The following is a 13,159-nucleotide window of genomic DNA, read 5'->3' as shown; positions in this document are numbered from 1 at the left end:
CCCAGCAGCAGAGGAAACAAACAGAAGTTGGGGTATTCATCCCCTTCTCCTTCTTTTCTCCTCCCACTTCCTCTCACCACAGTATATTAGATGGAAAATTCCTTGAGGGCAGGGCCTGGAATCATTGGCACTTAGCACTGGACCTTACACAAGATAGATTTCATATAGAGTTGTTGAAAGACTGGTGCCTTCTTTTCCCAATTCACCTCTGAAGGAGTCCTGCAAGTTTTCTAGACTCTTCCTTCCTTCCACAAGCAATCATTAAGTAACTGCAATGTGGAAAGTGTGCTGGCCTAAGCAAAAGAGGAAATAGAAGGCAGGTAAGACTTGGTCCATGTCTCTTTGGAATTAGATGTGGTCAATCTACTGGCTCCACCTTATGAGACTCCCCTCCTTTTTCCATTTCTCCTCTTCCCAAGACCAGGATTCTGTACTTCTGCCTTCCATATTTCCCAATCTCCCCTGGACAGTCTCAGATGGTAGTCCATGTTCCTCTCTGATCAGGTCATTCCTCAATTGAGAAGTGCTTCCCTCCCCCCAGGTCCTACCTACATCCCCTAAATCATGACTGAGAAGCTTCCTTCTTCTCCCTCCTCTCTTCCAGGTGAGAAGAGCTTTACCTTTCCTCATGGTTCCAACTTCTGAGGGATCTCATTTGCAAACCAGAGAGGGTCCCACCTGGCCAGGCCTCCCTGCTCTGCTGAACCTGAACCTCCTACTCTTGGGGGAGCACCTGAGGGCTTCCAGTTGAGTGAGCTCTAAGTCCTCCATTTCTGCATCTTCAGGGGGGTATAAGTGACTGTTTCCTGGCTCCTTAATAAAAAGCAAGTTTCATAGAAACAACATGTCTGTCTCCTTTCTGCTCCTTCCATCAGTCTTTTATTGGTCCTTGGTGTCCATTCTGAAGGAGAGACCCCAGAACTGCTAAACAGGCTGAAGGAGTGGGGACCCAGTTCCAATGAGAGAATGTTGAGGTCACCTTCAGTCAGGCAGCTGACCAGGGGCATACAGCATGCCCTGGGGCAGAGCCTGCTTTCAAAAGGGAAAGGAGGGGAATAAATCTGAGTAAATAAAGATCAGATGCAGCTCTCTCCTCTAATAAGAGCAAATATTCTCCCTTTCCCTCCTCACCCCCAGCTTCCATTCTAATGGGTGCAAACACTATTTCTCCCTTTGAGAACTCTCAGTCTGATAGTGCATTCACAGACTTTAGTCTCAGTGAACACACAGAGCAGAGAAGACCCCTGCCCACATCTCAGGGAATAAGAGAAAACCAGACTCAAGTAAAATCAAATTCTAAAAACTAGGGCTTGGGGAATGGGGGGGGGGGGAGCGCTGAGGGGAAGCAAAGAAGGATAAGTAGTCATAGACTTTGTGAAGGAGAGGAAAATGGAAGAGAGCAATCAAGAGGGCCCTAAACCTATTGGGAATGAGCCTTTGAAGTTTGAGAGGGGCTGGAGTATGGAAGGCCCAGTTAGAGAAGCAGCATGGGGAGCAGACACAGAATAAGAGTGGAAGGTCTAGGAGGAGGAAGAATGGGAATGGCAGCAGATCCCTGAGAGCTGGTGGGGGGAGGTGGGGCAGAGATGAGATTGAGATCCAAGGAGGGGCAGCATAGGGTGTGATCCAGGGTTGTGAAGCTGCTTAAGAAGAAAGTAGATCAAAGGTGGGAGGGAGGGAGAGTTAGAGAAGAGATCATCTAATGTTTCTCCACTCACAGCTTCCACCCTAGTTCAGGTCACTGTCATTCATGTGGATCATTGCAAGAGTCTGTTTCTTCTTCTTGCCTCAAGTCTCTTTTCTTTCCAACGTTTTTGCTTGTAGATGCTTAAGTGATAGTAATAAAACACAGATTAGCTCATGTTCCTTCTCTGCTCACCAAGCTTCAGTGGCTCCCTGTTGCCTCTAGGATCAAATTCAAACACATCTAACTTTAAAGCTCATCACAGTCTGAATCCAGCCTCCATTTCTAAGTTTATTACACCATATCTCCTTCTGTGCAACTAAAATGGTCTATCTGCTCTTGCCTAACATGACAGGGCCATCCCCTATCTCGATGTTTTTCTTTGTTAAGTCTGTCCCCTCTCTCTTCATCCACAACTCTCAGAATGTCTACCTTTTTTGAAACTCAGTTCCACAATAGTATAAAATATCTAGCAATCTATCTGACAAGGGAAAGTCGGGAACTATATGAACCCAACTACAAAACACTTTCCACACAAATAAAGTCAGATCTAATCCACTGGAAAAATATCAAGTGCTCATGGGAAGGCTGAAAGAATATAATAAAAAGACAATACTATCTAAATTAATCTATTTATTTAGTGGCATACTGATCAAACTCCCAAGAATTATTTTACAGAGCTAGAAAAAATAATAACAAAGTTCATCTGAAAGAACAATAGGTCCAGAATTTCAAATGGATTAATGAAAAAATGTCAATGAAGGTGGCCTAGCTGTGCCAGACCTAAAACTATATTATAAAGCAACAGTTATCAAAACCATTTTGTATTGGCTAAGAAATAGAGTAATTGATCAGTGGAATAGGTTAGATTCACAGGAAAAAAAATAGTCAATGACTGTAACAATCTAAGGTTTGACATACCCCAGCTTTTGGAATATGAACTCACTATTTGACAAAAACTGCTGCAAAAATTGGAAACTAGTATGGCAGAAACTAGGCATTGGCCCACATAGAGTGGTGTTATAAGTAAATTAGAACATAGAATAACCCTCAGATCTGTGGAGAAGGGAGGAATTTGTGAAGACAGAATAACTGGAACTCATAACTGAACACCAAATAGATCATTTTGATTATATTAATCTAAAAAGTTTTGTACAAACAAAACTAATGCAGAAAAGACTGAAGGGAAGCAATAAATTGAGAAAACATTTTTACGTCTAAGGGTTCTGATAAAGGGCTCATTTCTAAAATATATAGAGAACTGACTCAAATTTATAAGAATTACAGCTATTCTCCAATTGATAAATAGTCCAAGAATAGGAACAGACAATTTTCAGACGAAGAAATTAAAACCATTTCTAAACATATGAAAAGGTGCTCTAAATCACTATTGGTCAGAGAAATGCAAATTAAGGCAACTCTGAGATACCGCTACACATTTCTCAAATTGGCTAAGATGACAGGACAAGATAATGCTGGGCTGTTGGAGAGGATGTGGGAAAACTAGGACACTGATACATTGTTGGTGGGACTCTGAACAGATCCAGCCATTCTGGAGAGCAGTCTGGAATGATGTTCAAGAAGTTATCAAACTGTGCAATAGAAACACTACTGGGCTTATATGGCAAGGAGATCTTAAAGGAAGGAAAGGGACTCATATGTGCAAAAATGTTTGTGGCAGGCCTCTTTGTAATGGCTAGAAACTGGAAATGGAGTGGATGCCCATCAATTGGGGAATGGAGAATGGCTGAAAAAGTTATGATATATGAATGTTAATGGGATATTATTGTTCTATAAAAAACGGTCAGCAGGATGATTTTAGAGAGGCCTGGGGAGACTTGCATGAACTGAGGCCAAGTAAAATGAGCAGAACCAGGAGATCATTGTACACAGCAACAACAATATTATATGATGATCAATTCTGATGAACATGACTCTTTCCAAAAATGAAATGACTGGTGTCAGGTCCAGTGATCTTGTGAAGAGCCCTCTACAACAGAGAGAGGACTGTGGGAACTGAATGTGGATCACAACATTACACTCTCACTCTTCTTCTTGTTGTTTGCTTGCATTTTGTTTGCTTACTCCTTTGCTTTGCTTTTTGATCTGATTTTTAATTTTTAATAAAGCTTTTTATTTTTAAAACATGTACACCAATGATTTGACAGCATTGACCCTTGCATAGCCTTGTGTTTCAGATTTTTTCCTCCTTTCCCCATCTCCCTCCCCTAGATGGCAAGCAAATCAATATATGCTAAACACATTAAAAATATGTTAAATACAATATGTATAAACATATTTATACAATTCTCTTGCTGCACAAGAGAAATCAGATCCAAAAAAAAAAAAAGTAAAAGAGTAAGAAAACAAAATGCAAGCTAACAACAACAAAAAGAGTGAGAATGTTATCTTGTGATCCAGTTCCCACAGTCCTCTCTCTGGATGAATTGGCTCTCTTCATCACAAGATCATTGGAACTGGCATCAATCTTCTCATTATTGGAAAGAGTCTCGTTCATCAAAATTGATCATTGTATAATATTGATATTGCTGTGTACAATGATCTCCTGGTTCATTTCATTTCACTTAGTATCAGTCTCACCAGGCCTCCCTAAAGTCATCCTCCTGATCATTTCTTGTACAACAATAATATTCCATAAGATTCATATATCATAACTTATTCAGCCATTCTCCAGTAGATGGGCATCCACTCAGTTTCCAGTTTCTTGCTACTATATAAAAGAGCTGCCACAAACATTTTTACACATGTGGGTCCCTTTCCCTCCTTTAAGATCTCTTTGGGATATAAGCCCAGTAGAAACATTGCTGGGTCAAATTTGTTTGATCTGATACCTTGCCATCTAGAGGACGGAGGGGCTGCCTGAAATAAAGGAGTATTGGCCAACATGGTTAGAAGGTTATCTGCCTTTGAATTACTATCAAAAATAGGACCTGGAAGTCCAATATGAGAGTGGACATGCAAGATATAAATATTAACTGTATGCTTTCTCGCTTAAAGAGCTGATATATATTATTGTTCTGTAAGAAATAACCAGGAGGATGAATACAGAGAGGCTTGGAAAGACTTACATGAACTGATGCTGAGTGAAATGAGAAGAACTAAGAGATCATTATACACTTCAACAACAATACTCTATGAGGATGTATTCTGATGGAAGTGGATATCTTCAAGAAAGAGAAGATCTAATTCAGTTCCATTGGCTCAATGATGAACAGAATCAGCTACTCTCAGAGAAGGAACACTGGGAAATGAGTGTGAACTGTTTGCATTTTTTTTTCTTCCCAGGTTATTTTTACATTCTGAATCAAATTCTTCTTGTGCAACAAGAAATCTGTACAGTTCTGCACACATATATTGTAACTAAGATATATTATAACATATTTAACAAGTATAAGACTGCCTGCCATCTGGGAAGGGGGTGGAAGGAGGGAAGGAAAAAGTCAGAACAGAAGTGAGTGCAAGGAAGAATATTGTAAAAAATTACCTGTGCATATGTTCTGTCAATAAAAAGTTATAATAATTTAAAAAAAAGAAAAAAAAGCTGATATATATTAGAATCTAAAATTTTTATTTAGGCTGTGACAATTCTTTTTACCAAACCTACTGAATTGGCCTAATCAGATTTTATATTTACATCTAGTAAATAATAAGTAAGAGCTAGAATGATTGCATACTATTCATTCTGCTGAGTAGACTGAAAGGAGTTCTGACTACTCTATAGTTATACAGCATAAATGTTAAGTTTGGATGTATCTGTAACGGTAGTTGGTCCTTTTAGAGGAACTTTAGAAACCTTTTCTTCAAGAATCTGTCGCCAATTATATAATAGTCTGGTTATCTTTAATGGAGATACATGTGTAAAATTTGGAGCCTTGGCTGACAAAATTTGCCACTCTGGGATGGTTTCACAGCATATATTAATTTGTGCATTGGTATAGAAGGTGTATATCTTGTCAGGTCTTATCCCAGATAATTGTACTGCATGCTTAATGGCCTATAATAAAATTCTGGCCACAAGCACTGGGTAAGGAATGAGGCTTTGGTCTGTTGTGCTGGGAGGTTCACTCACTCTGTCACACTGTGTCCTAGATGAGGAGCTGCTGTAGGTACCTCTTTTGTAGCAAAAACTGATATTTCCAAGGGGTTTTGAGTGACTCTTTCAACCACATTGGATAAAGCCAGTTCAACTTCTCTTAAAGCCTCTTAAGCTTCTTTTATAAGCTGGTGTGATGATTTTAAAGCAATGTCTCTCCTTAAAATGTCATATAATGGTTGAAACTGATAGGTCCTCAAGCCTAACACTGGACACATCCATTGGATATCTCCTATCAATTTCTGGAAGTTATTTAGGGTGTTTAGCTTCTCTGTTCTTCAGGAGAGTTTTTGTACTGTAAGCACCCTAGGATATACTTCATATCCTAAATATTAAAAAGGAACATGCCTTTGAATTTTTTCTAGAGTTATATGCAACTTGTAGTTCCTTAGTGTTTCTATGGTCTTTTGTAGACATGCTTCTAACATTTGCTCCTCAGATGTACACCCCAATATATCATCCATTTAATGTAATAACATTACTTTTGGAAATGCTTTTCTTACTGGAGTAAGAGCAGCAGCAACATATATTTAACACATAGTAGGGCTGTTTTTCATTCCCTGTGGCAAAACTGCCCATTCATATATTTTATAGGGCTCAGCTAAATTAAACTGGGCACTAAAAAAGCAAATCTTTTCATATCTTCCTTATCTAGAGGGATAGAATAGAAACAATCCTTAATGTCTATAACCCTAAAGGGCCATTCTCTAGGCAACTGAGTAGGAGATGGAATTCCAGGCTGAAGAGTTCCCATAGTTTCCATCTGTTCATTTACTTTTCTTTTTTTTTTTTTTTTTTTTTTTTAATTTTTTTATTTTATTTTATAATTATAACATTTTTTGAAAGTACATATGCATGGGTAATTTTTTACAACATTATCCCTTGCACTTACTTCTATTCAGATTTTTTCCCTTCCTCCCCCAACCCCCTCCCCCAGATGGCAAGCAGTCTTATATATGTTAAATATATTACAGTATAATTTAGATACAATATATGTGTGTAGAACCGAATTTTTTGTTGCACAGGAAGAATTGGATTCAGAAGGTAAAAATAACAGTTTACATTCATTTCCCAGTGTTCCTTTTCTGGATATAGCTGGTTCTGTCCATCATTAATCAATTCGAATTGGATTAGCTCTTCTCTATGTTGAAGAAATCCACTTCCATCAGCATACATCCTCGTACAGTATCATTGCTGAAGTGTATAATGATCTTCTGGTTCTGCTCGTTTCACTCAGCATCAGTTGATGTAAGTCTCTCCAAGTCTCTCTGTATTTCTCCTGTTGGTCATTTCTTATAGAACAATAATATTCCATAACATTCATATACCATAATTTACCCAACCATTCTCCAATTGATGGACATCCATTCATCTTCCAGCTTCTAGCCACTATGAAAAGAGCTGCCACAAACATTTTGGCACATACAGGACCCTTTCCCTTCTCTAGTAGTTCCTTGGGGTATAAGCCCAGTAGTAGTATGGCTGGGTCAAAGGGTATGCACATTTTGATAACTTTTTGGGCATAATTCCAGATTGCTCTCCAGAATGGTTGGATTCTTTCACAACTCCACCAACAATGCATCAGTGTCCCAGTTTTCCCACAGCCCCTCCAACATTCATCGTTATTTGTTCCTGTCATCTTAGCCAATCTGACAGGTGTGTAATGATACCTCAGAGTTGTCTTAATTTGCATTTCTCTGATCAATAGTGATTTGGAACACTCTTTCATATGAGTGGAAATAGTTTTAATTTCATCATCTGAAGATTGTCTGTTCATATCCTTTGACCATTTATCAATTGGAGAATGGCTTGATTTCTTATAAATTAAAGTCAATTCTCTGTATATTTTGGAGATGAGGCCTTTATCAGAACCTTTAACTGTAAAAATTTTTTCCCAATTTGTTACTTCCCTTCTAATCTTGTTTGCATTAATTTTGTTTGTGCAGAAACTTTTTAATTTGGTGTAATCAAAATGTTCTATTTTGTGATCAATAATGGTCTCTAGTTCTCCCTTGGACACAAACTCCTTCCTCCTCCACAAGTCTGAGAGGTAAACCATCCCATGTTCCTCCAATTTATTTATGATTTCGTTCTTTATGCCTAAATCTTGGACCCATTTTGATCTAATCTTAGTATGTGGTGTTAAATGTGGGTCCATGCCTAGTTTCTGCCATACTAATTTCCAGTTTTCCCAGCAGTTTTTGTCAAATAATGAATTCTTATCCCAAAATTTGGGATCTTTGGGTTTGTCAAAGATTAGATTGCTATTTTTATTCACTATCTTGTCCTGTGAACCTAACCTATGCCACTGATCAACTAGTCTATTTCTTAGCCAATACCAAATGGTTTTGGTGACTGTTGCTTTATAATATAGCTTTAAATCAGGTACACTTAGACCACCTTCCTCTGACTTTTTTTTCATTAGTTCCCTTGCAATTCTCGACCTTTTATTCTTCCATATGAATTTTGTTGTTATTTTTTCTAGGTCATTAAAATAGTTTCTTGGGAGTCTGATTGGTATAGCACTAAATAAATAGATTAGTTTGGGGAGTATTGTCATCTTTATTATATATGCTCGGCCTATCCAAGAACATTGAATGTCTTTCCAATTATTTAAATCTGACTTTATTTTTGTGGCAAGTGTTTTGTAATTTTGCTCATATAATTCCTGACTCTCCTTTGGTAGATATATTCCCAAATATTTGATACTATCATCCGTTATTTTGAATGGAATTTCTCTTTGTATCTCTTGCTGTTGGATTGTGTTGGTAATGTATAAAAATCCTGAGGATTTATGTGGATTTATTTTGTATCCTGCGACTTTGCTAAAATTCTGAATTATTTCTAATAGCTTTTTAGCAGAGTCTTTGGGGTTCTCTAAGTATACCATCATGTCATCTGCAAAAAGTGACCATTTGATTTCTTCATTTCCTACTCTAATTCTTTGGATCTCTTTCTCGGCTCTTATTGCCAAGGCTAGAGTTTCTAGTACTATATTGAATAGTAATGGTGATAGTGGGCAACCTTGTTTCACTCCTGATCTTACAGGGAAAGGTTCTAGTTTATCACCATTACATATGATGTTTACTGAAGGTTTTAAATATATGCTCCTTATTATTTTAAGGAATAGTCCATTTATTCCTATACTCTCAAGCGTTTTTACTAGGAATGGATGTTGGATTTTATCAAATGCCTTTTCTGCATCTATTGAGATGATCATATGGTTTTTATTAATTTGATTATTAATATGGTCAATTATACTAATAGTTTTCCTAATATTAAACCAGCCCTGCATTCCTGGTATAAATCCCACTTGGTCATAGTGTATTATCCTGGGGATGATTTTCTGCAGTCTATTTGCTAATATCTTATTTAAGATTTTAGCATCAATATTCATTAAGGAAATTGGTCTATAGTTTTCTTTCTCAGTTTTCAATCTACCTGGTTTAGGTATCAGTACCATGTCTGTGTCATAGAAGGAATTTGGTAGGACTCCTTCAATCCCTATTTTTTCAAATAGTTTACATAGCATTGGAGTTAGTTGTTCTTTAAATGTTTGGTAGAATTCACCTGTAAATCCATCTGGTCCTGGGGACTTTTTCTTAGGAAGTTGGTTAATAGCTTGGTCTATTTCTTTTTCTGAGATGGGACTATTTAGACTACTTACTTCTTCCTCTGTTAATCTGGGCAAGCTATATTTTTGAAGGTATTCTTCCATTTCATTTAAGTTATCGAATTTATCGGCATAAAGTTGAGCAAAGTAGCTCCTAACTATTGTTTTAATTTCCTCTTCATTAGTGGTGAGTTCACCCTTTTCATTTTCAAGACTATCAATTTGCTTTTTCTCTTTCCTTTTTTTAATCAGGTTTACTAAGGGTTTGTCTATTTTGTTGGTTTTTTCATAAAACCAACTCTTAGTTTTATTAATTAATTCAATAGTTTTTTTACTTTCAATTTTATTAATCTCACCTTTTATTTTTGGAATTTCAAGTTTTGTGTTTGTCTGGGGGTTTTTAATTTGTTCCTTTTCTAGCAATTTTAGTTGTAAACCCAATTCGTTGGCCCTCCCTTTCTCTATTTTATGCAGGTAGGCCTGTAGAGATATAAAACTTCCCCTAATTACTGCTTTGGCTGTATCCCACACATTTTGGTATGATGTCTCATTATTGTCATTTTCTTGGGTGAAGTTATTAATTATGTCTATGATTTGCTGTTTTACCCAATCATTCTTTAGTATAAGATTATTTAGTTTCCAATTATTTTTTGGTCTATTTTCCCCTGGCTTTTTATTAAATGTTATTTTGATTGCATTATGGTCTGAAAAGGATGCATTTACTATTTCTGCCTTACTGCATTTGATTTTGAGGTTTTTATGCCCTAGTATATGATCAATTTTTGTATAGGTTCCATGAACTGCTGAGAAGAAAGTATATTCCTTTCTGTCTCCATTTAGCTTTCGCCAAAGATCTATCATATCAAACTTTTCTAGTATTCTATTTACCTCTTTGACTTCTTTCTTATTTATTTTGTGGTTTGATTTATCTAATTCTGATAGTGCAAGGTTGAGATCTCCCGCTATTATAGTTTTGCTATCTATTTCCTCTTGCAGCTCTCTTAATTTCTCTTTTAAGAATTTAGATGCTGCACCACTTGGTGCATACATGTTTAATATTGATACTGCTTCACTATTGATGCTTCCCTTTAGCAGGATATAATGCCCTTCCTTATCTCTTTTAATTAGATCAATTTTTGTTTTTGCTTGATCTGAGATGAGGATGGCTACTCCTGCTTTTTTGGTTTTGCCTGAAGCATAATAGATTCTGCTCCACCCTTTTACTTTTAGTTTGAATGTCTCATCCTGTTTCAGGTGTGTTTCCTGTAAACAACATATAGTAGGATTCTGACTTTTAATCCAGTCTGCTAACTGCTTCCTCTTTATGAGGCAGTTTGCCCCATTCACATTTATGGTTAGAAGGACTAATTCTATATTGCTTGCCATCCTATTAACCCCTGCTTATGCTTTTCCCCTTTCCTTCCCTTTTACCCTCCTATCCAGTATTAAACTGGTAAACACCACTTGCTTTTCACAGCCCTCCCTTTTTAGGATCCCTCCCCCTCCTTAAAGATCCTCCCCTTATTTTATCCCTTTTCCTCGAAATTACTGTATTCCCTTCCCCTTAGCTTACTCCTTCCCTTTCACTTTTCAATGAAGTGGAAGAAGTTTCACCATAAATCGAATATGTCTATTGATACACGCTATGTTCATCTCCCTCCTTTCTTTCTCTCAGATATAATAGGTTACCTTTGCCTCTTCATGAGATGTAGTACCACCACTTTATACTTTTTTATGATATAATCTCCTTTCCACCTCTAGTTTCTAAGACAAATTGTACATATGTTCTTTACATATTTTTTTGACAGAAGTATAGTTCTCAAGATTTCTTTTTACCTTTTTTAGAAGTCTCTTGAGTTCTGTATTTGAAGATCAAACCTCTTATGTAGGTCTGGTTTTTTCATCAAAAATAGATGGAATTCATTTATTTCGTTAAATGTCCATCTTCTTCCCTGGAAAACGATGCTCATTCTTGCTGGGTAAGTTATTCTTGGCTGCATACCAAGTTCCTTAGCCTTTCGGAATATCATGTTCCAGGCCCTGCGTTCTTTTAATGTGGATGCTGCTAGATCCTGTGTTATCCTTATTGTGGATCCTCCATATCTGAATTGTTTTTTTCTAGCAGCTTCCAATATCTTTTCCTTTGTCTGATGGTTCTTGAACTTGGCCACTATATTTCTTGGCGTTTTGATTTTAGGGTCCCTTTCAGTAGGTGATCGATGAACTTTTTCAATGTCTATTTTACCCTGTTTCCAGAATGTCTGGGCAGTTCTCTTTGATAATTTCCTCGAAAATGGTGTCCAAGCTCTTTTTTTCCTCCCATTTTTCAGGGAGTCCGATTATTCTCAAATTGTCTCTCCTGGATCTGTTTTCCAGGTCTGTTGTCTTTCTGGTAAGGTACTTGACAGTCTTTTCAATTGTTTCATTTCTCTGGTTTTGCTTGACTCCCTCTTGGTTTCTCCTTGAGTCATTCATTTCTACTTGTTCCAGTCTAATTTTCAATGATGTATTTTCTTCACTCACTTTTTTTATCTCTTTGTAATTGTCCAATTGAGTTTTTATCTTCTATGGAATTTTTTTCCATTTTATCCATTTTATTTTTTAGAGAGCTGATTTCTTTTTCCAGCTCTCTAATCCTGTTTTCCTTGAAGTTGTTTACCTTTTCCAGCTCACTAATCCTGTTTTCCTTGGAGTTGTTTACCTTTTCCAGCTCACTAATCTTGTTTCTCAATGATTTGATTTCTTTATCCATTCTGTCTTTGAATGCATGGGATGACTTCTCCAGGCTCTCTTGCCAAGCTTCCCTTTCCTTTTCCCATTTCTCTTCCAGCTCTCTTGTGAGAGCCTTTTTGATTTCCTCTATGAGGTTCTTTTGTATTGAGGAGCAGCTTATATCCCTCCCAGGGGATACATCTGGGGACATTCTGTTCCTAGTCTCCTCAGCATTTGAAGTCTACTCCCTCTCCACACAGAAGCTGTCAATGGTTAGAGCCCTTTTGAATTTTTTGTTCATTTTGTCAGAATAGGAATCAAAGAAAACAAACTGACAAGAGAAACAATTGGTCTGTTTTGCGGGGGATGGGGCTGGATGTTATTAATGGGCTTCCTCTACAGACTGGGGGTAGGGCAGCAGAGAGCCACTAACAGAACAGCAATGACTGTACTGAGTCTGTGCTCTGAGGCTCTGAGAACTCACCGAGTCAGTCCAGGTGGGGGTTGGGGGTGGCCGGGCTCTGAGAGACGCTGGCTTTCTGGGGTTTTAATCTTCACCTCCGGTGTTTACACCCTCTCTGCTGCTCCTGGCTTGCTGCCAAGACGGAGCAATCACACTGGGGCAAAAGCCCTTTCGCAGAAACGGCAGAGATCACACCCCTCCCCCTCCGGTCTGAGCTGTGTGAGCTGCCTGTCTTGCTCTGGCTGTCTGCCCTCTGTCTGTGCCCAGTCTGATTGACCCTCCCCCGAACAAACACAGACCTTTTCTGGCGACTCTCAAGGATGTCTTCTCTTGGTGATTATTTGTGGATTTCTTTCTGGGTCAAGCATTAAGTCAGAGGCTTGTCATGAAGTAAGTTCTGAGAGAAAACGAGGAGCTCAAGCAGCTGTCTGCCTCCACGCCGCCATCTTGGCCGGAAGTCCATTTACTTTTCTTAAATGACTCAACATTCTCCATTTTCCAGATTTCTTTCTTATAACAAATACTGGGGGATTCCAAGGGCTTAGAGAAGGTTGTAAGTGTCCTTGGTCAAGT

Source organism: Sminthopsis crassicaudata, chromosome 4, assembly GCF_048593235.1.
Source record: "Sminthopsis crassicaudata isolate SCR6 chromosome 4, ASM4859323v1, whole genome shotgun sequence".
Lineage (NCBI taxonomy): Eukaryota > Metazoa > Chordata > Mammalia > Dasyuromorphia > Dasyuridae > Sminthopsis > Sminthopsis crassicaudata.
The sequence above is the reverse complement of the archived record's forward strand: the minus strand, read 5'-3'. Positions refer to the sequence as shown.